General features: G+C 43.4%; 1 protein-coding gene across 1 annotated transcript in view; it reads right to left on the bottom strand.

Moving 5' to 3' along the window:
* Positions 1-17,123, bottom strand: part of DENND4A (DENN domain containing 4A) — an 811,018-nt gene extending 793,895 nt beyond the window's left edge. The window contains exon 1 of the mRNA XM_085644632.1: positions 16,994-17,123. The gene's annotated coding sequence lies outside the window, so the exon portion shown is untranslated. The remainder of the gene's footprint in view (positions 1-16,993) is intronic.
* Positions 17,124-24,900: the final 7,777 nt, after the last annotated feature.

Genomic DNA, 24,900 nt, shown 5'->3' with positions numbered 1-24,900 from the left:
GTCCTTAAAACGCTCCAACGCAGTATCTGCCTTGTCACCAAAAAGGCGAGTGCCATCAAAGGGCATGTCCATCAGAGTGTTCTGGACATCCCCGGAAAAGCCAGTTGTCCTCAGCCAGGTGTGGCGATGTAGCACCACTGTCGTGGAAATCGCTCTGCCCAGCGAGTCGGCGGTGTCAAGGCCACAACGAATTGTGAACTTGGCTGCATCTCTCCCCTCAGCAATTGCTTGTGAGAGCACCGTCCGGGCCGCCTCCGGACACAGGGGCAGCACCTGCACAACCGTATCCCACACAGAGTGGGAATAACGGCCCAAGAGGCATGCGGTGTTCACAGACCGCAGCCCTGAACTGGCAGAAGTGAAAATTTCCAGCTCTAACTGCTCCAATTTCTTGGATTCCCTGTCCGGTGGTGCGGAAGGTAATGCGTTTGGAGACGCAGAAGCTTGGACAACCAAGCTCTCAGGAGTAGCGTGTTGGGAGAGGAAAATGGGGTCGCCCGGGGCTAGGCGATGGCGTCGGGCCACGTTCCTATCCACAGGAGCCCCTGTTTTTTGGGCCTGGACCAGGTGCCCAAAAGGAAGTCTGAAGGAGACAGTGCGCCAAGTTCTGGTGTAAAATTCAGGTAACCCGCGTCCCCCAACTCCTCTTCCCAGTCTGAGTCTAACTCACATTGGGCTGCGAGAGGGTCTTCAGACCCCTCCAAGTCCTCCCCGTCTTTCCCAACCTGCCGGGCAGGCGGAAAGGAGGGAGGCGGATGGAGAAAGGAATAGAAATTTCCCATCGGCGTCGGAATCGGCGTCGATCGACACCGGTCCGGCACAGTCTCCACGTCAGTGTCGGTGCCGCAGAAGTCGATGAAGGTCGTATGAGGCCACCCGACATCTGCTGGGATCCCGGCATGGCTCCATGGAGGTCTCGCAGCGTCGAGACCAGAGTGATTGACGGCGATGAAGAGGAGCGAGGACCCCCAGTCGGACCCGCGGGGCCCGAAGGCGTGTCAGTGGGGCCCGACGGGCTAAAAAGGCAGGCCATGGTTGACAGAAAATCCTGCTGCTGGGCCGGAGTTGCTGACGGAGTCGGGAAGGGCGGGTAGGCTGTTGGCAACTGCACAGGTTCCGCTGGAGCCGCGGGGGTGGCACCACCCGCATCCTCAGCCATGTTGTGCGACAGGCTAGGGGAAGGCGACGACGCTTCTTTGACTTCTTGTGCATTGCTTTCCCTGACTCCGAGTGCGAAGACTTTGTCGAGGAGGGGGGGGAGGGGGGGGCTGGCGGTGGTGGTGCTGGTGGTGGTGGTAGAAATGTTGCTTGCACATATAGCAAAACCACAGAATTGATTTAGGCCAAACTTAGCATAAAAGTAGCAGCGTTTGTGAAAATTGTGATTTTTCATGCAGTGGATAAAAAGTTCTCAACAATGAGGAACATCACGAGAGGTGTCCAACCCAGGGAGGCGCTAGGGGGTCAATCAGAAGCTTGAAAATCGGTAATAAAAACATTTAAAACAGACATTTGTCATGATAAAAATCACAACTTTATTTGTAAAATGCACCATTTTGTGTAAAAAAAAAAATCATGGTTTTTGTGAAAATCAAAAACATTTTATTTTAAAAAAATGTAAAAAAGAAAAACATAGTGACAAAACCTCGGCTATGCAGTGCCAAAGGATGTGTGCAGAGTGGGTAGATTGCCCACACAGACTTGGTCCAGGCCCTGCTGCACATGGCCTTCAACTGTCGCGAAACCGGGATTTGCTGCCAATGGGAGGATTAGGAGCAAGTCATGGCCGCAAGCCAGACTGTAGACAAGCCTTGCAGGGCATGGCTGACGGTAATGGTGCCTGCTGCACCCAGCTGTGTGCCGCAGGGGCTGAAAACAAAGTCATCATCAAAAAAAAAAAATGCAATAAAAAAAATCAAAACAAAAAAAAAAAACATTTAGGGTATGCAATGCACGCCATGATCAAAACCCCCATTTCCCAATGGCGCATAAAAGAAAGGCAAGAGCAATACAGAGCGCTTGGCGTGAATTATGGGGCGTGTTGCATATCATAACTAGCAAATTTCAGTGGTTTTCTCACTAATAAGTCAAAACCATCACTGTTTCTGTTTTGCCATTGAAAGCACGTGTGTGTATATATATATATATATATATATATATATATATATATTCACTGAAAAAACCATAGGTTTCACACACGTTATAGTTAGGAATTATCATTTACAAAACCTTGCAAATTCACTTAAAAAAACCATAGGTTTCACACATGTTATAGTTAGCTGTACATTTCACTCGTAAAAAACCAATGAAATTCCACGTTATAGTTAGATCAGGTAACTATAACTTGCGCGCCCACAATAAACTGCTGATGACGTCACATATTACATCACTCATGACATGGTCAGTGACATCACTCATGACATCAATGATGACATCTGAAATTACACATTGTGGATTGCGGTCGCGCAAGTTATAGTTACCTGATCTAACTATAACGTGGAATTTCATTGGTTTTTTACGAGTGAAATGTACAGCTAACTATAACATGTGTGAAACCTATGGTTTTTTAAGTGAATTTGCAAGGTTTTGTAAATGATAATTCCTAACTATAACGTGTGTGAAACCTATGGTTTTTTCAGTGAATTTGTACGTTTTTTTAAATGCTAAGTTATGTCTTTATTTTTTATTTTTTTTTCTGGTTTTCCACTGTGCGCACACCCTGCGCGCACGGTGCGCTTCGCACACCGTGCGTGCGCTGTGGGCGCACGGTGCGCTTCGCGCACCGAGCGCCCACGTTGCGCAGTCCATGCCGTGCGCGCCTCGCCTTTTTTTACACTGTAACATTTGTTTTTTTATCCCCTGTGGGTCCGTTAATTTATTTACTAAATGTGATTGTAACTTCTTTATTTTTTTTTATTTTTTTTCCCGTGCGCGTACGGTAAGCTTACCGTACGCGCACTCCGCGATTTTTTTTTAAAATTATTAAGTGTATTTTTCGTACTTTTGGGTCCTTCTTGGACCCCCTGACAAACACTAGGGGGTCTGCAACTCTCATCGTTGCCCCCTTTTCACGTTCCCCACCTTTGTTTCTCAGTGCGAGAGACAGAAAATGGCGGCCGACACTTCCTGATTTTGACCGATTCGAATGTTTACAGTCATGTAACCACCAATCAGAATTGAGCTCGCGCACGGCACCGTACGCGTACGGTAAGCTTACGGTAAGCGCACGGAGCGCGCTTACAGATATAAATATTGATTTAAATGCTATTTTCTCAGCACCTACTGAACAGATTTACACCAGACCTACAAAAGGCACATCCTTGACCTGAGGACTACCTCTCTGCCAAATTTCAAGTAATTCTGTTCAGCCGTTCGGGCTGTAGCTCGGACTAAAGGTCCTATGGGAAAATGCATGGGGAAAACGCGTTTTGGGACCCCCCTTTTTTCTCAGCCCCCGCTTGACGAATCCCCCCGAGACTTTCAGGGTAGGAGCGGAGCGTAGCGCCCCATTAGTTTTGAAAATTTCGCGAGGATTCGTCGACTGGCGCCAAAGTTATTCCAAATAGAATGTTGCGGATTTCCTATGGAAACACGGTCCTAACTATAACTATCTACTGGCGACCGCCAGTAGATAATATATATATATACATCTTCCTTCTTAATCGCCTCCGCAGGATACCCAAGATAGACTGCTGGCAAACCAACATTAGTAACAGGGCAAAGAAGACAGCAGCACAGCTCAGGTTCCCAATCCTCTTATTATCATTTTTCCCTCGAGTTCAAACACAAAGACCAACACATTTCAGACATAGCCTTCAACAGGGTCATAGAGTTACTAAACTGCAGACTATGTATTTAAAGAAACAATCCCTTCACCTCACTTCCATTAAAAACAACGTCTAGACCGCTAACATTTATAAATCAGGAACACATTGTTCACTCCATCTTGTTTCTCAGTGTGGAATTTCCTCACAATAACAATTTAGGTAAAGTACCCAAATGCTAAGTGCCATCCTTGACGGTTATAAATATACAACCACACATATATAAATTAATTTGCATGTACATCCAAGGAAGAGATAGAAATACCGGCTGGGGGGTTGGTATACAAGGAGGAGATCAGGAGAGGAGGGAAAAAAGAAGAAAGTAAGACAGACTTCATTGTTTCTCCAAGTAATTGGTTGGGCACAAATATTCAATTTCTCTTGCTCAATGTGCAACTTTAAAGTAATGTCTGATACATGATTATAAATCTATAAATCATCACACATCTAAAAGTGAATAATGATTGTGTACATTTTTCTTAACAAGAAAGTAACAACAACATGAGAGATTCTGAAAACATTCCCACTATTTTAAATAAATATTACTTCCTAGGCTCACAGTTTTCTCTGATGCTCAAACCGTTGTGATGTCTGATGTACATAATACTCCCTCATGTGTTCTATTTTCTAACGTAAAGTGCAAAGGTTCAAATGTAGCCCTTGAATCTCGTGCAAACTGTTATATTAAAGTGCCAAGTAGTACAATTCTGCTGTAAACAGTACTACATGTGCAAGAATCGCATGTTGCTTGAAATATCAAATATATGTATATAAAATCCTTATATTTATAATTTCCTTTTAAATTCCAACAAATTACTATATCTGCAGAGGGTTTCCACTGTGAAACATAGGATGTTTTGATCTCCATCTATTCTCATATTGAATAATTTTTCTATTAATAGTTCCATCGAGCGGATACATGATCTAAACAATTTGTTGGATCAATGAAGAGACAATATCAAATACAATTCCTTCATTAATCCTTAAAAATGCTGAATAGCTTCCTGATAACATAATAAAGTACAAATGCCAATAATTATAGTCAATCAATTGAATTTCATACAGTCCTTGCTTCCAAGTCCAATAACAGCAACTGCTTTGTAAAATATATATATATACATATACACACACACATATTATCTACTGGCGACCTAAACTTATTTCTGAAGCAGAATTCAATTTCCTGAAAAAGGATAATGCAGTTATCCCCACACTGTATTTTATCCCTAAGATACACAAAGATCCCATCAGACCCCCGGGCAGACCTATTATTTCGGCCCGAGATGGCATGTATGAAAAAACGTCTCAATATATTGACTTTTTTTTTTCAGGACTTTGTGAGATCATTGGATTCATATGTGCAGGACACAGGGGACTTTCTGCGTAAGATCAATAGAGTCCAGTGGAGAGATGAATATTGGATGTTAGCACTGGACGTGACATCACTGTACACCAGTATTGGTCATAAAGACGGTATCCAGGCCACCAAGTACTTTCTATCACGCAAACCAATTCAGTTTGTGAGCCATAATGAAATGCTGACTGAGATGCTTGAATTCTCCCTCCTTAACAATAATTTCATGTTCAATAGTTTGTTGTATCGTCAACTGAGGGGCGTAGCTATGAGGGCTAGCTTTTCCCCAAGTTACGCCTGCCTCCATATGGGTTACTGGGAGGAGACGATCCTTCAGATGGAGCATGCCCAGTACCTTAATGATAATGTTGTTGTCTGGTTATGGTTTATTGATGATTTATTTGTAGTGTGGAATGGTTCATTAGATAAGGCTTATGGTTTTATTGAGATTTTAAATGTGAACAATCTTAACCTCCACTTCACTGCTACTTGTAGCCAAACCAGTGTCACTTTCCTTGATACGGAAATCTACACACAAGCAGGTAAACTAGAAACCAGGTTATACCGCAAACCCACTGCAGGCAACACTACCCTACACGCCACTAGTGCGCACCCACCCCATCTTATTAATAGCATACCATATGGGGAGATGTTGCGGTTGAAGAGAATATGTAGCAACTATACGGATCTCAAAGCAGCACAAAGGCTGAGTAAACAGAGATTTAGGGCGAGAGGTTACTCTGAGGGTATTATTGAAAGTGCTATAGTTAGATCTAATGCACTTAATCGCGATGACCTGTTAAAACCCATTACTGGAGCTACCAGCACCACTACTTTGCCAAGCATCCAATAGGAGACTAATAAGAACTCACCCAATGCTTTCAGAATTATCATGAGTTATAGTAAACAGCAGGCCGACTTACGCAGAATTATCAACAGGAATTGGCCCATTGTGCGGAGTGACCCTGTCATTGGTCCTCTGCTCCCACAGCAAGTTACTATCACTCACAGCAGGGCCCCCACTATGAGACAAGCATTGGTCAATACCAATCCAGAAACCATTGACAAAACGTCTTGGCTACAACTCAACAGTGGTTTTTACAAGTGCAAAACTTGCAAGGCCTGCACCCATGGTGTTAACACCAAAACATTTATTGATCCATTTAGTAACAGGCAGCATGAGATCAATAAATTATTGACATGTAAGACCGAATTTGCAATCTATGTCCTTACTTGTCCGTGTAACCTTAAATACGTGGGTAGCACGAAACTAGCGGTACACAAACGTATATTGCAACACCTGCGTGCTATTTCCAATCAAGACAACACCTACCCCGTCGCTCGACACTTTAGAGAAACACACAGTGGTGATAACAAGGGTTTAAACTACTTTGTGATTGATTCTATTGAACCCAGTAGGAGGGGTGGGGACCGCGAGTCCAGTCTCCGCAAATTGGAAACACGGTACATTTTGCAACTTAACACTAAGATACCTTCGGGACTGAACATGACGGAGGACCTGCATACTTGCTTGGATTGATTAAACACCAATACACCTTACTGTCAATCAATCAATTTTTTATCTCAAATGTATCCTGGAAAATTTATTTAAGTGACAACTTTGTTAGTCGTTCCCCCCTTTTTTCTACGATTTTACCTTTTGGTTGATTTTATTCGGAAATATTACCATTGAAATCATTATCTGATGTGTTCATAGCAATATTTTAATATTTTAAGTCATTTGTCTTAATCCTATGAAATTTGTAATTTTATGGTTATTTATTTAGTATTTTACTATTTATTATTGACAAATTGTACTTTTATATGTGAAATTTGCGTATTTGCACATCCTAATTCAATCATTCATTTCTGTGGTTCAACTGCTGAGGTTTAACATTACTATGTCCTTTATTTATGAACCTACCACACTACCATCTTATTATGATCAATATGATCGTATTGACGGGTCCCGCCGTACTCTTACTCTGAGGGTGCTTCTCTTGGAAGAATATAATATTTCTTTCGGATCTATTTATTCCTTGACAACACCTATGAGGTCCATTTTTACCCTGGTTTGAATTTCAAAAAAATAACATTATTCTTTTGGGGATATATCAGGGTTAAGTCCATTTCCACGTATGTAATTTTAGGAAACGTCTATTTCTAGTATTCAAGCACAGGCACTTTGTTTATATTTTTATTTTTATTTTTTTTTAACTGCACTATTCACTTTTTCTGGTTGCAGTGGTCCGTGGGGTGACCCGATTTTTTAACAAAATATTTATATTTCTATATAAAGATTGTTGTTTTATACTTTGAGGTCTGGCTGGAAATTAATTGATTCTGATATTGGCAACTATGTTTTCCATGAGCAACTGGTTAATTCACTTTCAATACCCTTTAGGAGTTGACATATGTTACAATGTATTTTACAGGCTGTATGGGCATTCATGCCGGCATTGCTAAATAAGACTTATAAAAATGTATGTTTTCATGATTTTAATGAATAGCATGCAACCTTGTTACTCGATATCTTGATTTTATTGCCAGTTGTGTTTTATATCTTCCTCTATGTCTATGATCGTGTACCCATGTGATTCCCCCATGTGACCAGCAATAGCACTTTAAATTTGTGACATCACGAGCTAAACGCTGTCATGTGAACAAGGCTCCACGGAGCCGAAACGTTATGGCCGTCGCTCTGGGCAATAAATGAAATTGGCACTATTCCCTGGCTCGTGTACTTACTTCTCAAGCAGTTGAAGGATCTTCAAGGCTGGTGGGAGTAGTTCTTGGAAATATATATATATATATATATATATATATATATATACACATACATACATACATACATACATATACACACACACACATTATCTACTGGCGGTCGCCAGTAGATAGTTATAGTTAGGACCTATTTTCCATAGGAAATCCGCAACATTCTATTGGGAATATCTTTGGCGCCGATTGACGAATCTTCGCAAAATTTTCCAAACTTTTGGCCAGCTCCGCTCCGCTCCTACCCTGAAAGTCTCGCGGTGATTCGTCAAGCGGGGGCCGAGAAAAAAGGGGGGTCCCAACGTGTGTGAAACCTATGGTTTTTTCAGTGAATATATATATATAAAAAAAAATTATATATATATATATATATATATATATATATATATATATATATATATATATATATATATATATATCATCTACTGGCGGTCGCCAGTAGATAGTTATAGTTAGGACCCTGTTTCCATAGGAAATCCGCAACATTCTATTTGGAATAACTTTGGCGCCGGTCGACGAATCCTCGCGAAATTTTCAAAATAGGTGGGGCGCTCCGCTCCGCTCCTGAAAGTCTCGCGGTGATTCGTCAAGCGGGGGCCGAGAAAAAAGGGGGGTCCCAACACGCGTTTTCCCCATGCAATTTCCCATAGGATCTGTTGTCGCAGCTACAGCCCGAACCGCTGAACGGAATGACACCAAATTTGGCAAAGAGGTAGTCCTCAGTTCAGACTCGTGCCTTTTGCTTAAATGGTGTAAATCCGTTCAGTAGTTCCTGAGAAAATTAGAGTTAAAAGTACATATATATCTATGGCCCGGGAGGATCCGCTGATCCTCCCCGAACCCTCCCGAGCATGAGCTGAATGCTAATTGGCTGCCAACACTCTGAATCAGGAAGTGTTGGCAGCCATCTTGTGCCTCGGTAGAACCGAGGCACAAGAAAGCACAAAAACAAAGACGCAAAACGCAACAAGGGGGCAGGGTAGAAACACCCTGACCCCCTAGGCCTGCTCAGGGGGTCCCACAAGGACCCCCAAGGCCAAATTTTTTTAACAAATCGCGGGATGCGCGTAGGGTCCGCGGATCCCGCTAACGAAAAAAAAACGCGCTTGGTTTAGATTTAGCCCCCGGGGGGGCCAAGTCCCAGGGGCAATATGGTTTTATAATGGGGGGCCCAGAGGGGCCCCCCAGCCCCGGGGACCGCCACCCCCGGTGTTTATGTTAATGTATGCGGGGGGCTCATGGCCCGCCCGCAGCCCCGGGGACCGCCACCCCCCAGGGCTTTAACTTAAGTGGGGGGGGGGCGTGCCCCCCCCCGTGGAGCCAATGATGGCCCTGGGGACCGCCACCCCCCAGGGCCGGCTCCTGCAGTGTCCCGGGGTGCCCACCCCCGGGACACTGCTGTTTGCTATGGCAGGGTGGGAGCCTCGCGGCTCCCATCCTGCCATAGCAAACTGCTTTGGTATTTGGAAGAGAGAGCAGGAAACCTGTGCTCTCTTCCAAATACCAAAGACGATTGCTTTTCCACACGGGGAGAAGCATGTTAGCTGCTCCCCATGTGGAAAAGCAATGCCGGCTCCCGCAGGACGCGGGGAGCCGGCGGGGCCGAGGGGGATTGGGGACCCCCCCCCACGGCCCCCAACGGAGGCCAGCTCCCTGGCGCTTACTGGAGGTACCTGGTGGGCTAGTTGGCCGCCAGGGGACCTCAGGATTCAAGGGGACTTAATCTCCCAACTTAAAACGCGCCACGGGGCGCATTTGCACAGTGGTGAAGGTAGGGGGCGGGGCCTGAGGTTATACTGTACAAACACGCCCTGTGGCGCGTTTTAAGTTGGGGAATTCATTCCTCTTCAATCCAGAGGTCCCCTAGGGGATAAATAGCCCACCAGGTACCTCCACTAAGCGCCACGGAGCTGTGTTGTAAAAAGGGGCGTGGCCTCTGAATACCTCTCTGCAAGGCTGCTCCCTGGCGCATACTGGAGGTACCTGGTGGGCTAGTTGGCCCCCAGGGGACCTCAGGATTGAAGAGGAATTAATTCCCCAACTTAAAACGCGCCACAGGGCGTGTTTGCACACGTCACCTCAGGCCCCTCCCCCTTCCTTCACCATTGTACAAATATTCCTCTAAAATCAGCCTAACTACGAATTCCGATTTACTCACCTGTAATCAGGAGAGAACCCAGTGCTGCATCTTTTAGCCCAGCACTGACCCTGAAAAGTAATTCTAAGCGTACTTACCAGTAACTTGTATTTCCTTCAATAGGAATCCATTGTGTGGTTTTCAACAGAAAATTTTCAGTGTCCATTTTTGAAACGTACAAATATTCCTCTAAAATAAGCCGAACTACAAATTCCGACTTACTCACCTGTAATCAGGAGAGAACCCAGTGCTGCATCTTTTAGCCCAGCACTGACCCTGAAAAGTAATTCTAAGCGTACTTACCAGTAACTTGTATTTCCTTCCATAGGAATCCATTGTGTGGTTTTCACCAGAAAATTTTCAAAGTGTCCATTTTTGAAACATACAAATATTCCTCTAAAATCAGCCGAACTACGAATTCCGATTTACTCACCTGTTATCAGGAGAGAACCCAGGGCTGTATCTTTTAGCCCAGCACTGACCCTGAAAAGTAATTCTAAGCGTACTTACCAGTAACTTGTATTTCCTTCCATAGGAATCCATTGTGGGGTTTTCACCAGAAAATTTTCTAAGTGTCTATTTTCACAAACTAAAAATATTCCTAAAAAATCGTCTGTATGACTTAAACACATTTTTTCAACTGTTTACAGGAGGTTGGCCAGTGCTGGATCCAGGATCCACCACTGAGTAAGAAAAAGTAGCGATTACACTACTTACCTGCTAAGTGAATTTTCTGCCGTAGGATAACATTGGTGATTCTATGGGAAAAAGTTTCTAAGTGTCAACTTTTAAAATACAATAATATTCCTTAAAAATCACTACTGTAACCAAAGCGCTTTTACTCAACTGTTTACAGGAGATGTCCAAGGACTGAATCTAGGATCCAGTCTTGTGGTTAGAAAAGTAATCGATAAAGTAACTAATTGCATTTAAATAGAAATCGACATTGAGCTCAATGTTGGTTTGTGTTTGAAATTGTGTTGCCCATTGCAACAACTGTAACTACTGTACTTAAAAGTCTGTTGCCTATTTGCCAAGTATTTAAACTAAAGTAATTCATTCTAAGAAAGTATATTTTGTATTGTAATGTATAATGTAATTATAATGTAATTAAAAAAAATATTTCTAAAAATAAATAGTTTAAAAAATGTATTAAATCAGTATCAAAAAAATCAGTATAACAATTAATACATTCAAAATTGTCATTTAGAAAACCTTTGAAATTCACTGAAAAAACCATAGGTTTCAGGCCCGATATAGTTAGGAATTGGCATTTAAAAAACCTTAGAAATTCACTGAAAAAAACATAGGTTTCAGGGGCGTTATAGTTAGCTGGACATTTCCCTCGTACAAAACCCTAGAAATTCCCCTGTTATAGTTAGTTCAGCTAACTATAACTCGCGCCCCCGCAATGCACTGCTGATGACGTCACATATTACATCACTCATGACATGGTCAGTGATGACATCACTGATGACATCTGAAATTACATCACTGATGACATCACCGATGACGTCATCCATGTGATAAATTAGTGCATCTTCTCACACCCTTTGATATACTCAATCAAAATTTCAGACGTCCATTCTCAAAACCATAGATACTCCAATACCAATAACTACATACCCACTCATTGACTCTTAGATCTACACACACATCCACTCACTCACCTGTACAGTCACTCATACTTACAGTCACTCAGTACAGGACTATCATATGCATTTAAACACCTACATAGACACTCACACACCACCAATCATCCATAGAGGTACTCTCACACCTAGTCAGTCATGCAAATAATTAATCACACTCCCATTTACTCACCTATGCAGTTATACACACACAAGTTCACTTACTCATAAAAATAGTACCACATTCTTATGCTCTTATACAATCACTGATACAAGCACACACTCATCCATACAGCCACTCTCACAATCACACACTCTCACATATACCCACTTATATACTCTTACACACATATATACTGCCTTTCACATATGTAGTTACTCACACATGTACCACTGAGATATACATTCAATCACTAACACACCCATACATACACTCACCCAACCATACAGTCCATCACAGATGCACTCTTAAAACCATGCACCCATAGAATCACCCACTCACACATGTATGCACAGAGTCACACACACCCCACCCACACAAACACTCATGCACCCAAACAGATACTCAGACAACCAATCAATAACCCATAGAGACACTCATATAGCTATTCACAAAACCATGCAGCCGCTTATACACCAGACAGATACAAACATTCATACAGTTTAGTCACTAGTATGCAGTAAGATACGTTTAATGACTCACTTATACAGTCAGTCACGCACCTACTAAATCATCCATTCACACACTTATACACCCAACTTATACACCCACTCATTCTTCCATAGGTTTTCCATATATATATATATATATATATATATATATATATATATACACACACACACACACACACACATTAAACATAATTAAAATTTTCAGAAACACACACTCACTGGATGACGTCATCAGTGATGTCATCAGTGATGTCATCAGTGATGTCATCACTGACCATGTCATGAGTGATGTAATATGTGACGTCATCAGCAGTGCATTGCGGGGGTGCGAGTTATAGTTAGCTGAACTAACTATAACAGGGGAATTTCTAGGGTTTTGTACGAGGGAAATGTCCATCTAACTATAACGCCCCTGAAACCAATGGTTTTTTTCAGTGAATTTCTAAGGTTTTTTAAATGCCAATTCCTAACTATAACGCCCCTGAAACCTATGGTTTTTCAGTGAATATATATATATACATACACACACACATACTCACAAATGATACAGTAAAGGACATTAGAAATAAGATTAATAAATTCGAAAGATTTGACTTTGTTCAGCAGTGGTATGCAACACAAGTGTACCCACCATCCCTGCACTTCTCATATCTACAACAATGGTGATCATGGAAACAGTTGATATTTGTAAGGGCATTGTTGTAAGGTGAGGGAAATACTAAGTATTCTGCTTAACCCGTCAGGAAGGCCAATTGGTACTGCACTGAACCAACTGCACTTTTAATATAGTCGTTGAAAGGGATATTTTCAGCGCAGTGACTTCTGCAAGTTAAAAAGTGGTACTGCAATCTCAACATCTCCATTTCTAATACTGCCTTTCAACCATGTTTTTTTTTCCCTCCGTGATATACATTTTAAAAGCTACATTGACTTTTAGGACTACATTTCTAGTGCTGCTCAACAGGAACAGCTACATTTTATAAGTGTTACTTGGGATACATCTCTTTAATAACATTATATTTCTATTTGACTTTAGGAACACTACATTGAAAGGGGATTGGTGAAACCATTAGAATTGAGTTGCATAACATATCTGGCTAGTTTCTGAAGTTTTTTTTGTTTTTGCAACTTAGTCATAATGAGACTTAATACAGGTTCCTAAGAATATGTATGGTGCCCGTGAGCATATATCGTAATCTAAGGCAGGTCAACCTCACCCTGAGTCTAAAAGTCTGACACAAGAATTGTTAAATACAGATATGAGTCAGAAGACCATTTACAGAAATAAAATCCAGAAACAAGACAAATTCTACACCGGTGTGGTGTGCCCTAGTCCTTATGGGACTCCCAGTGGTTTGGAGAAGTCCCTTTCACCTGGAGGCACCAAACTAAACGAAGGGATTTTAATTCACAAGTAGTACTTTATGGGTTGTAACTAAAAGGCACCCCAATAGAATCATGCAATCCCGAAATATCAAAGACTAAACAGTACTGCGTGTTTTTTTTTTAATGTAATAAAAACTACTGTCTGGGTTTATACTAAGCCACGAAGTATTTCACATTAAACAATACACTACCCTCCCGCAAAGTTTAGACTAAATAAGTTTAGTAGTTTTTGCTGCATAATATTAACAAATCCCATGGGAAACACAAATATTGCCCCAGCCTAACCTGTAGTCTTTCCTTGATCAGATTGCGGAAAGATCTGAAACAGGTTAATACTTTGCCTAAGTTCACACTTATTGGTTAAACCTATTGCAGTGCAAAAGTCGATTCCGAATGGGCTAATTAAAGTGCATTTGTATTTATATAAATAACCACGGTTTCAGAAATGTGATACTTGGGATGTGCACAAATGTTAAATAAATCTCTTCTGGGCACTACAGCATTGACACCATAATCTCAAATGGAGAAACAGACTGGTGAGCGCGCAATAGTGTATCGAGGGAACCAGAGTCCTAATGCAAGCAGGATAAAATGTAACCCCTATCCCCGTCGTGACTGGGTGCAGCAGGCCTCTTGGCCCCGGTGCAACTGCATCTACTGTACCAGTGACAGCGCGAGTATGCTTAACACAGATTTGTTTTCAAGCTTTGCAGACCATTAACAAAGCATCACAGAGTTTATTTCTCCTGCTTGGCTGCACATTGATAGAGGACAGGGTTTCACAAATTTATCATTGATGTTTTCCATTTCTTCTTGGGACCCCAAGGTTAACAGTGTTGTAACCTCTCTCCCTCAATTTACAACATTACTAACCTGATTAGGATTGACAAGTGATTCATAAGGCTTCACCACCCAATCCCCTCACAGCTTCTGTCAACCTAACTGGGGTTCTGACCCACGTGGCCCATCAACCAGAGGTGAAGATCTAACTAAAACCTTCAAACCAATTTGGATCTATAGTTTTGTTTGCAAGACAAGCATAAGTCAGACACTGCAGACTAATTAACATGAAAGCACAGAACCTCGAATTTGATTGGGTGTACATCAGTGGCCAGGGATTGTTTTTCAAGAATTCCTCTACACAGCTACATTTTCCAAGCCATAAATACTGTGGTCTGTCAAACTCGGACCCACCTGAGGTGGCGGCACGGACAGGCATGTACAGATGGAACTAACATTGTTTACTTATGAGTGAACCAGAGCTCCCACTGCTCCACATAAACTTCAATATTCTCGCTGCATATTCTGATCAGTGCTTTCATTCTGGAGCTGTTTCAAAACAACATCCTGCAAAATTCATAAACTATATGTTTAGCGGGAACCCGTGTAACAAAAACAAAAGGAAGAGGGGACGTCAAAAACAACAACATGTAGAAAGGTTGTACATAGTGGTATTCGCTTGTGCCTGTAGAAGCTCTGTGCAGTTTATCTCTTGTGGTCAATCTCCATCTTTCACTCTTTGGGGTCTCACCTATACTCTTTCGCAGTTTTTTTTCTGTGGGCCTTGCCTGCGCCCTTTCCGTTTCTCTCAGAATCTACCGCAGTACATATATATTTCTCCCTTATGCGTGATTGGCAGTCTCCTGCTCTTTATGGTTTTCACTCATTCTATCTGGAAACATAACCTTGAAATATCTTTCTCTTATTGCATTAGAAACACTTTGGGTCTAACACAGCTCGAAAGAGAAGCTGTCTCTTTTATTCTACCTCAAGTTCGGTGATAGTTTCTCAGCATGTACATATGTAGTATTCGTATAGCCTGAACCTAGCAAAAAAGGCAATTGGGAACTATACAGGGTCAAATGTAAGGATAAAGTCAACCGGTGACAGGAGAGGTAGTTGGTTACTGTTTTTTTTGTTGTTGGTTTTTTTTTAACTGTACCCTCTGTATAAAGTCCTTCCTAACGCTCCCATACATGTCTGAGTGGTGCCAATAGACAGGCTCAACAGTAGTTTGTCGTCATGTTTTTATAATTTCCTTCTCGCTGGTCCTCGCTCAAAGGTATTTTCCTATGTTATGTGAAAAATTGTCCTATTCAATGAGTTGTGCAGGAATGCTCTTGGAAATTGATGGGTGAGACAGGAGGGCTGTACCAAATCGCTAAGATTTTCTTTAGCGCTGCGTGGCAGGGTCTCTGTGGCTCTCGTCTATGCTGTCAAGAGTTAAACATCATCTTTCTATGTAGTCGTCACTCGTACTTTATCGTAGTGTCACTTCCTAACCAGTGTACGCGTGTTATGTTACAAACGCCACTTTCTGTGGGTCAGTGGTCATGTTTATTAGAAATCTCACTTGCTTTGACAATGCCCCTGTCTCCGGCTCTCACTGATGCTTTGTCAATGACTCTGTTGTTCATTTTGTGAACTGAACTCGTATAGTACCAGTGAACAATGTTTCAATAAAGTGCGTCCGAACGATGTAGATCTCGGGTGTGTTCCCTAGCAGTCTCTCTCTCCGAGCTACTCTTATTCTCTAGTATTGTCAGCAGAACCACATCCACCAAGGATGTCTCTAACTTAGCTGTGTTTCTAGGAGATTGTTGTCGCTCTTACTGCTTCCCCTCGTTTCTCTTCCTTGTTTGTCTGATCCCTTTCATTCTCTGCTATCTCACCTGACACTACCTCATCCTTTCCCTGCTTGTTTCATTCACATGCAGCTGCGCCCCTTTGCTATTACTCAGTCCTTGGGTAGTTTCTCACCAAGGTCCCGGTTACTGTTTTACACCTTTTCCATACCGGCTGCATTCTCATGCTGTCTCTCGCTACGTCTAAATCCTGCTAGCGACCCCATTACTTACATCCCACGGCTGCGCTCACCCTCTTATCTTACCCACACCCCTAGACGCTTCTCGGTTTCACGCTGTGTGGGGCACGCCAGCACTCTATAAACACGGACCACCTGTAGCACCTCATTTTTTATGGCCAGTAAACACTCTCGTCCCCTAGTCACTCTCCTCCCCCAACCATAGCTTCCCGGAGTGCATGTTCTTCTTCCTGTCAGGAGATCGGAACCGTTATACCGACCATAGTCATCCACCCCTGCTGGCGGGCAGGGGGGTGTAGTAATGGTGTGTCCTGTACCACCCGGTGCCGGTCCGGGGAGTTCCGCATCCTCCGGCACCTGACCCTCCCTCCCGGACCCCCTCCTCACCTCAGGAGCTGTCAGTGCCTGCGCGGCTCTTGCACTCTTCCGCCGCCATCTTGGCTGTCAGTGGGCGGGGATCTGCGCGTGACGGAGGGAGGGGGCCGTGGCCCCAGACCTCTCAACAAACACGACAGTGACACCTCCTGCTACCCTGTGGTGAGGAGCACACTGAGAACGTTGTGTGATGCACTGCACACTACTCCGGGGGTCGGCGTGTCCCCCATGAGATGGGGACACCCTCAGAAAGTCCTAGATTTTTAGCTAACGACACGTTGCATTATGGGCTATGAAGTTTTCTAGTGGCGCTCTAATAAAAATCCCAGCACGACGTTGGACTAAAAGCTGGACTGGTTGATGGTTTCACACATGACCTGGAGGGCACTTAGCAGGTATGCCCCAAATTACAAATGCGTCCCATGACATGTGTCACTCATGTAAAAAGTGCGTGTTAATTTAAGTGCTTTAGTTCCCCCGACACAGTTATCAAAATACATTTTAAACTGTTGAGACTCCAAGAGGGCCGAAGTCAGATTTTTGGCGCATATGCTCCCTTTCAAGTCAAAGGAGATTAACTATTTTATAGGGATGGGAGTTTGCATAGTGGGTGACTCACCTTAACTTAACGTGGAACATTTGGCACGCTATCATGCATCAATGTGCCCATACACGCCTTATCCGTGCCACACCACAGGCAAGGTATCAGCCTAGACCTCAAATGATCAGTACCATTTTACTGAGCTGAACAGGGTACCATTATGCCCTCTCACTCGAAGTAGCAAGCCTTGGGGTGCCCTCCCAAATAAACTAGTACAACATTCATGTGAGTGCAGGCCACACTTTGGAGTGAACAAGCCCGAGCAAGCACATTAAAAAAAAAAACTTCGTGATATAGCCATAGGTTTTACTTGAAGCTTTAAACAGGAACTAATGACATTTTTAGATAGATACATCAGAGTGTGCCACCCTACCCAGGGGCGGTATTATTCAGAAGAAGTGAATCTGGCATGCGCATGTGATACAACTGTGCACTGAATAAATATTACTGGGGGCACAGGAGGCAAAAACATTTGTGTCAGAGAAGCATCTTATACACTATGCCTCACTAGGAAGAATATCTGTCTTTCTCCACACAGGCCGGAACCATTGACAAAGGGCGAGATGATGCCCGAAACGCGTTTGGAATCTTGGCATATCTAAAGCTGGAACAAGCGATGTTGTTTGCCCTGCAGGTCCTGCAAATAAAAGGCAGAAACAACGACTGTGTGTGGCGCCTTCACTGTTGGGTGCTCTTCATATGGATATGTTAGCGGCCTGCCCAGGTCACGAAGGCGCCCCGCCGCTAAGCAATGCGGCTCCAGCGCCTTTACTGTATCGGCGCAACAGGAACGTCGTGTCCGCTTTGCATGGACTTCTATTATGCAGAGCGACAGCATCGAGTGTTGGCAGCCACCCACTGTGGTATTTTAAACTTTGAAAAAAAGGGAGAACATTATGGCATCCACTGTGAAATAAATTAACTAGGAACTACAATAACCACAATGCAAATTGTTGCCACGCCCATGTGGGCGGAACTATAAAATCCACCGCGAGTGCGATGGGAGTAATTGCTGCCTTTTCTCCACACAGGCCGGAATCATTGACAAAGGGCGAGATGACGCCCGAAACGCGTTTGGAATCTTGGCATATCTAAAGCTGGAACAAGCGATGTTGTTTGCCCTGCAGGTCCTGCAAATAAAAGGAAGAAACAACGACTGTGTGTGGCGCCTTCACTGTTGGGTGCTCTTCATATGGATATATATATATATATATATATATATATATATATATATTATCTACTGGCGGTCGCCAGTAGATAGTTATAGTTAGGACCCTGTTTCCATAGGAAATCCGCAACATTCTATTTGGAATAACTTTGGCGCCGGTCGATGAATCCTCGCGAAATTTTCAAAATAGGTGGGGCGCTACGCTCCGCTCCTACCCTGAAAGTCTCGGGGGGATTCGTCAAGCGGGGGCTGAGAAAAAAGGGGGGTCCCAAAACGCGTTTTTCCCATGCATTTTTCCATAGGACCTTTAGACACAGCTACAGCCCGAACGGCTGAACAGAGTTACTTGAAATTTGGCAGAGAGGTAGTCCTCAGGTCAAGGAAGTGCCTTTTGTAGGTCTGGTGTAAATCTGTTCAGTAGTTCCTGAGAAAATAGCATTTAAATCAATATATATATGTGGGCGGAGCCTAACCACACATCTCATCCTGAGATCTGATTGGCTGTCAGCACTTCATCCAAGAAGTGTTGGCAGCCATCTTGGGACCAATATACATGATAGCACCTCATTAAAAAGCATTGCAGTTAATAGAAGATTTTAAGACTTTAGTTACATTATAAATCATTTGTTGATGGTACCATACTCATTTTAGGAATTGTGGTATGTTCTAAGGTGATTTCACCATGTGAAAAAGCCTTCTGCTGGGATATCATGATTGAGAGAAAAATATTTTCTCATGCTTTTACCACAGAGGTTTGGAAGGTGATCTATAAGCTAAACTGAGAGCTTATTTTCTGTAAATTCACATTATCTTTCTCAGTCATGTGAGAATGAAGTCTGACATTCTCAGTAAAACATGTACATCCAACAAGGGCAGAGACTGTCAGTTGATTCCTTTGTGTTCTACTGCAGCTTTCCAGAGTGTTCCAAAGAACTACTAGAGAGCTAACCGTCCTACTTATGATAAATGTATGGCACACCTGAAGCCATCTTGCTTGGATTAAAGTGGTAACTCTTAAAACATTTAATTTAAAAAGGAACAAAATGAGGTGGTTCATTTTTCCATAAAAAGTATGATTAGTGCTGCAGAAAGAAAAATTAGGGCACATTTTGAGTGACTTCTCAAATCCTGGCATGCAGACTGAAACATGCACTTTCAATACCAGCAGCAGTTTTCCCTGGTGAGCAGTAGCTTTACTACAGTGATCTAATGAGCAAAAAGAGTGCTAACATTCTGATTTTATGGCAAATGTGTGACACATTTGAATGCCTTCTTGATGGAATCAAAGTAAAAAACTGAAAGTATTTCCTACTGAGGAGACTGCAGTAAATGAGGAAATTAGGAAACTTCATAACAAATAAGTCTCCCAAGATGGCCACCAGAGACAAAAGAGCCCAAATGTAGCCCAAATATCACCCAGATGTAGCCCAAGTATAGCCCAATGACAGAATGTCCAAGAATGTTCTTAAAAACAACTAGAGCACTTACTGTCTTCATTATGACAAAAGTATGGCACACCTGAAGCCATCTTGATTGGAATAAACTGGTAACACTTAAAACATTTAATTTAAAAAGGAACACAATGAGGGGGTTCATTTTGCCATAGAAATTATGATTAATGCTGAAGAAAGAAAATGAGGGCACATTTTGAGTGACTTCTCAAATCCTCTTCTATTTCATTAAAAAATTCTGACATGCAGACTGAAACATGCACTTTTAATACCAGGAGCAGACTTCCATGGTGAACAGTAGTTTTACTACAGTGATCTAATGAGCAACTAGAGTGCTAACATTCAGAATTCATGGCAAATGTGTGACATATCTGAATACCTTCATGATGGAATCAAAGTAAAAAACTGAAAGCATTTCCGACTGAGGAGACTGCAGTACATGAGGAAATTAGGAAACTTCATAACAAATAAATCTCCCAAGATGGCCACCGGAGACAAAAGAGCCCAAATGTAGCCCAAAATCACCCAGATATAGCCCAAATATAGCCCAATGACAGAAGTCTGCAAAACACTTATTATTTTGTGTTTTTGCAGTGTTATATAGTGCAGACTTGTCAGGTATTGGAGTGCTTTACATGAGCATTGGTTACATCACACAAGAACAAATTCATTTTGGTTGTAGACATGGGGAGACTAAGTGATTTGACCAGAATCACAGAATGTCGAGCTGAAGCAGAAACTTCAACCTGGTTCCCCAGTTGCAAAGTCTGCAGTTCTGGAAGTAACACCACATCCTCTCCCCTAAGTGCAACATTTAATCAAGTTGTCAACTAGATAAAAAAGCATAAAGATAACAAATAATTTAAAAGTGCTTTGTCGCTATTTGAAAACTCAGAAAATATGTCCTTATTTTAGTCTTTTAGAGCACTAACCATAATTTTGATGCCAATAAGACCCTCTCATATATGTAATTTCTAAAGGAATGCTCTAGGTATTACAGTTTTGATTACATCAAGATGATGTCAGGCGTTCCACACTTTTGTAATAAATATAGAATGTTAGCAATCTAGTTGTTCATTAGGATACTGTTGAGAGGCAGAGGCCAGGGGCACGGACTCTGAAAATTGAAGGCAGGTAGGAGGGTGCAAAGGCAACAATTTAACCACACTGAGCAGGCAGGAAGGGCCGTGGAAGCACAACAGACTATGGAGGGCAGTGGAAAGGGGGGCAGGGGCAACAAACCAACAATACAGGACTTGCAAGAGAGGCTGTTGGAGGGAAGATCTATTACGGGTCAAGGAAGCTAGGGGCGGTCCCCAGAGCCCCGGGAGCCACCACAGAACTGAGCAGGAGAGTGAGTCAGGGACAAAAGGGGCACCTTAATTTGAGCCGGGGTGCCTAGGAACGCTTGCTCCAAAAATGAAGAAAACAGACATATGAGACATGGAATTGGAGGCAGAATACAATGGCAGTTTAATGAGAAGATGCAACTTCAAAGAAACCGCAGAATAGAGACATAAAGTACAAAATACAGAATCCAGATAATCATACAGCTGTCATGATATTCTCTGTATCTCAATTAATGGACTGACAGAGAGAGAGAGAAAACACATCTATAAATGCATCATGAGAAACAAGTTACACCAAGGAAAATGTTACCTAGGGACACTCACATTTACTCTTAGAGCAAGCATTCCTGCAATTACAATACAACATCTTTTAAATGCAAAAGTAAAGAGAACAATGGTTAAACATAACATGACATTTCATATAGGTAAAATAGAATAGGATACTTCAAGCAAAGCAGAGCAAGACATTTTAAGCAAAGGAAGACAAGAGCTCCCAGTTCTTGGGGAAAACCTGCACAGCCTGTTAACCTACATACAGACGGCGAGGTTGTCCGTCGATATCTGTGGGTGCTCCCTTTTTATATCATTTTGTGGGCTCCTTTGCACGCTACATCTACCTACGTATGCTACCCAAAAGCTTCGTCTGCAGATTTTACCAGACATTTCGTCATTTACCCACTTAATGCTGACAATGGACTGGGTGAAAAGGTCAGTCTCTCAGGCCAATCGCTTATCGTAAGTTCCATAGAGCAAGCAGAAAATAATGGGTATTGTACAGGAATTCAATATATTCATGTATAAAATCTCCTCAGTTCTCCTAACTTGACGCTCTGCGGTTGCCACTTCCTTAAAAGCGGGAAACCTGCCCAGGAAGCAAGTACCAGTCCAGGATGCAGCCTACTGTATGTCGACAGCTTCAGGGGGATGTTGAACTTTGATACCGAGCACGGAGCACTCGGGTAGGGTGGGGGCTACTAGTTTGGAGCAGAAGGCCTCGCAGACCTGCCTTCAGACTGCTATACACTAAAATTGCAGAGCTATGGTCAATTTAACAAAGAGGCCTACATATTGAACAGAAGGGCCTACACAGGGGTTTTATGCTGGCTGAGTGGTAAGGATGTCTCAGGATAATTATATAGCAACACAGGACCCGCTGGTCAATTTAATACGGCCTACAAATGCGGCTGGCAGGGCAAGGACAAGGGTCTCATACTTCAGGTGTGGACAGAACGGGCCAGGGGCCCCCTGTGATACAAAATCTACCCTCCTTCAAGGCTGTGGCAATGTAATAGACCATTGTGGGCAGAAGGAAGAGGCAATGGTAGTACAACCATACATGCCAACAGACCCGATTCAGCCAGGAAACGTCCAATGTTTTTAAGCTCAAATGGGCTTTATTTGATCTGTCTCCTGTCTACAATATCCTCTTTTTCAATGTAACTCAAAGGGGAAAATCAATACCCCAGTTTGTTTCAAAATCTCCCTCTTACCAAGTTCAAAATGTTCGCAAGTATGGTACATTGGATCATGGAAGGAAATGGGATAGGGACATGGACTTGGATAACAGAGGACAGGAGAGACATGGAGAGGTGCACCAAACTGACCCTGCAGGGCAGGCATCAGGGTTTGCAGCAGCACAATACACCACACAGGGCATGCAGGATGGGAGTGCAGCACAACAATCCATAGAAAGCAAGAGGGAGGGGACAGGACCATGCACATGGACAACAGAGAACAGAGGGGCAAGAGGCAATGGTAGCTAGCTGACCATAATGGACAAACAGGAGAGAAGGCTGCAGCATAACAGACCATAAAGGGCAGGAGGGACGGATCAGGGGCATTACAATGGAACAGACAAGCCAGGAGGGAGGGAGTAGGGGTCTGCACATGTAAACAGAGGGCTGGGGGCAAGGGGGCAGGGCAGGAGCAGCAAGATGGCCATGGAGGTCAGGCAGGATGGGCACTAGAAGCAAGACACAACATGAACAGCAACAGTGAGACTGTGATGGCATACACACAGACCATGGAGGGAAGGTGGGAGGGGGTCAGGGGCAGCTAACTGACCACACAGGGAAGGTGGGAGGGGCCATGGCAGCACAGAAGACCATGCATGGCAAGTGGGAGGGTTAGTGGCAGCACAATGGCTATGATGGGCAAGAAGGAGGGTGCAGGGGCATGCACAAAGGACGATGGAGGATAGAAGGGAGGGTCAGGACCTGTGCACAGACAAGAAAGTTCAGGGGAAGGGGCCTCACAACAGACCACACGGGGCAGGCAGGAGGAGCAGTTGCAGCACAACAGACCAGGGAGGGCAGAAGGGTGTGGCAGTACAATGGACCATGTAGGACAGGAGGAAGAGGATAGAGGCATGACATGTGGACAGGCAGGGTGGAGGTGGCAGGGACAGGTTACAGTCATCTGACAATGCTAGGCAGGTGGGAGGGGAGTGGCAGCTCAACAGAACACTCAGAGTAGATAGGAGTGGCAGGTCCATGGGACATGGTGGGCAAAAAGGATGGAGCAGGGGCATGCACAAAGACATCGGAGGGCAGGGGGAAGGAGAATAGGGGCAGCAAGCTAAGCACAGAGTTTAAGCAGGAGGTCAATGATGGGGCATAGAATTGGGCAATGGAGGGCAGGAGGAGTGGACTGGTACATCATACTAAATTGAGGGCAGTGGCAGCACATCAGACCATGCATGGCAGGAGGGAGGAGGCTAGTCCATGGATTCACACAACAGAGGATAGGGAGGAGGGGGATGGGGCAGCAAGCTAACTGTTCAGAGAAGGCGGGTATTAGAAACTTTATTGTTTTTAAAACATTTTGTCTGTGCAAACTACTTAAAATATGAACAAGTATGCAGCATAATCTCACTTTTATTCAGGAAGAAGAAGACGTTAGTGACTGTGACTCCGGGCTCACTTGGCAAAAACACCCCCTGACCCTCCACCCCCTATCGCAAAATGTAATGCCCGTGAAAAGGGTAGGTGAACACAGTGTTATATAGAACATAGTCCTGAGAGCACGATTGAAAATGAAAACTAGATATAGTGTATGGTATAAACTATGCACCAAAAAGTGTGATATAAGATGAACCAGGCGTGAAATATAATATGCAATACATTGTGCGCAATGACAGATTCATTGGAGAGCGCGAGATAGCACAGGCACTAGCGCGTGCTATGCGATATGCGCCTTGGAGTGTAATATGCACAGGGCAGTGTTGTGTAACCTAACTAGTCTCTAAAGTTGTAATATAAAATATGTGCTGGGGAGTGTAACGTTGCATATGCACTGTGACAAAGATACGGATCCCAAATTGTAATATGTATGGCATAGCACTGTGCGTT

Source organism: Triturus cristatus, chromosome 3_1 (assembly GCF_964204655.1).
Source record: "Triturus cristatus chromosome 3_1, aTriCri1.1, whole genome shotgun sequence".
Lineage (NCBI taxonomy): Eukaryota > Metazoa > Chordata > Amphibia > Caudata > Salamandridae > Triturus > Triturus cristatus.
This window is presented reverse-complemented; position numbering and strand designations above follow the sequence as displayed.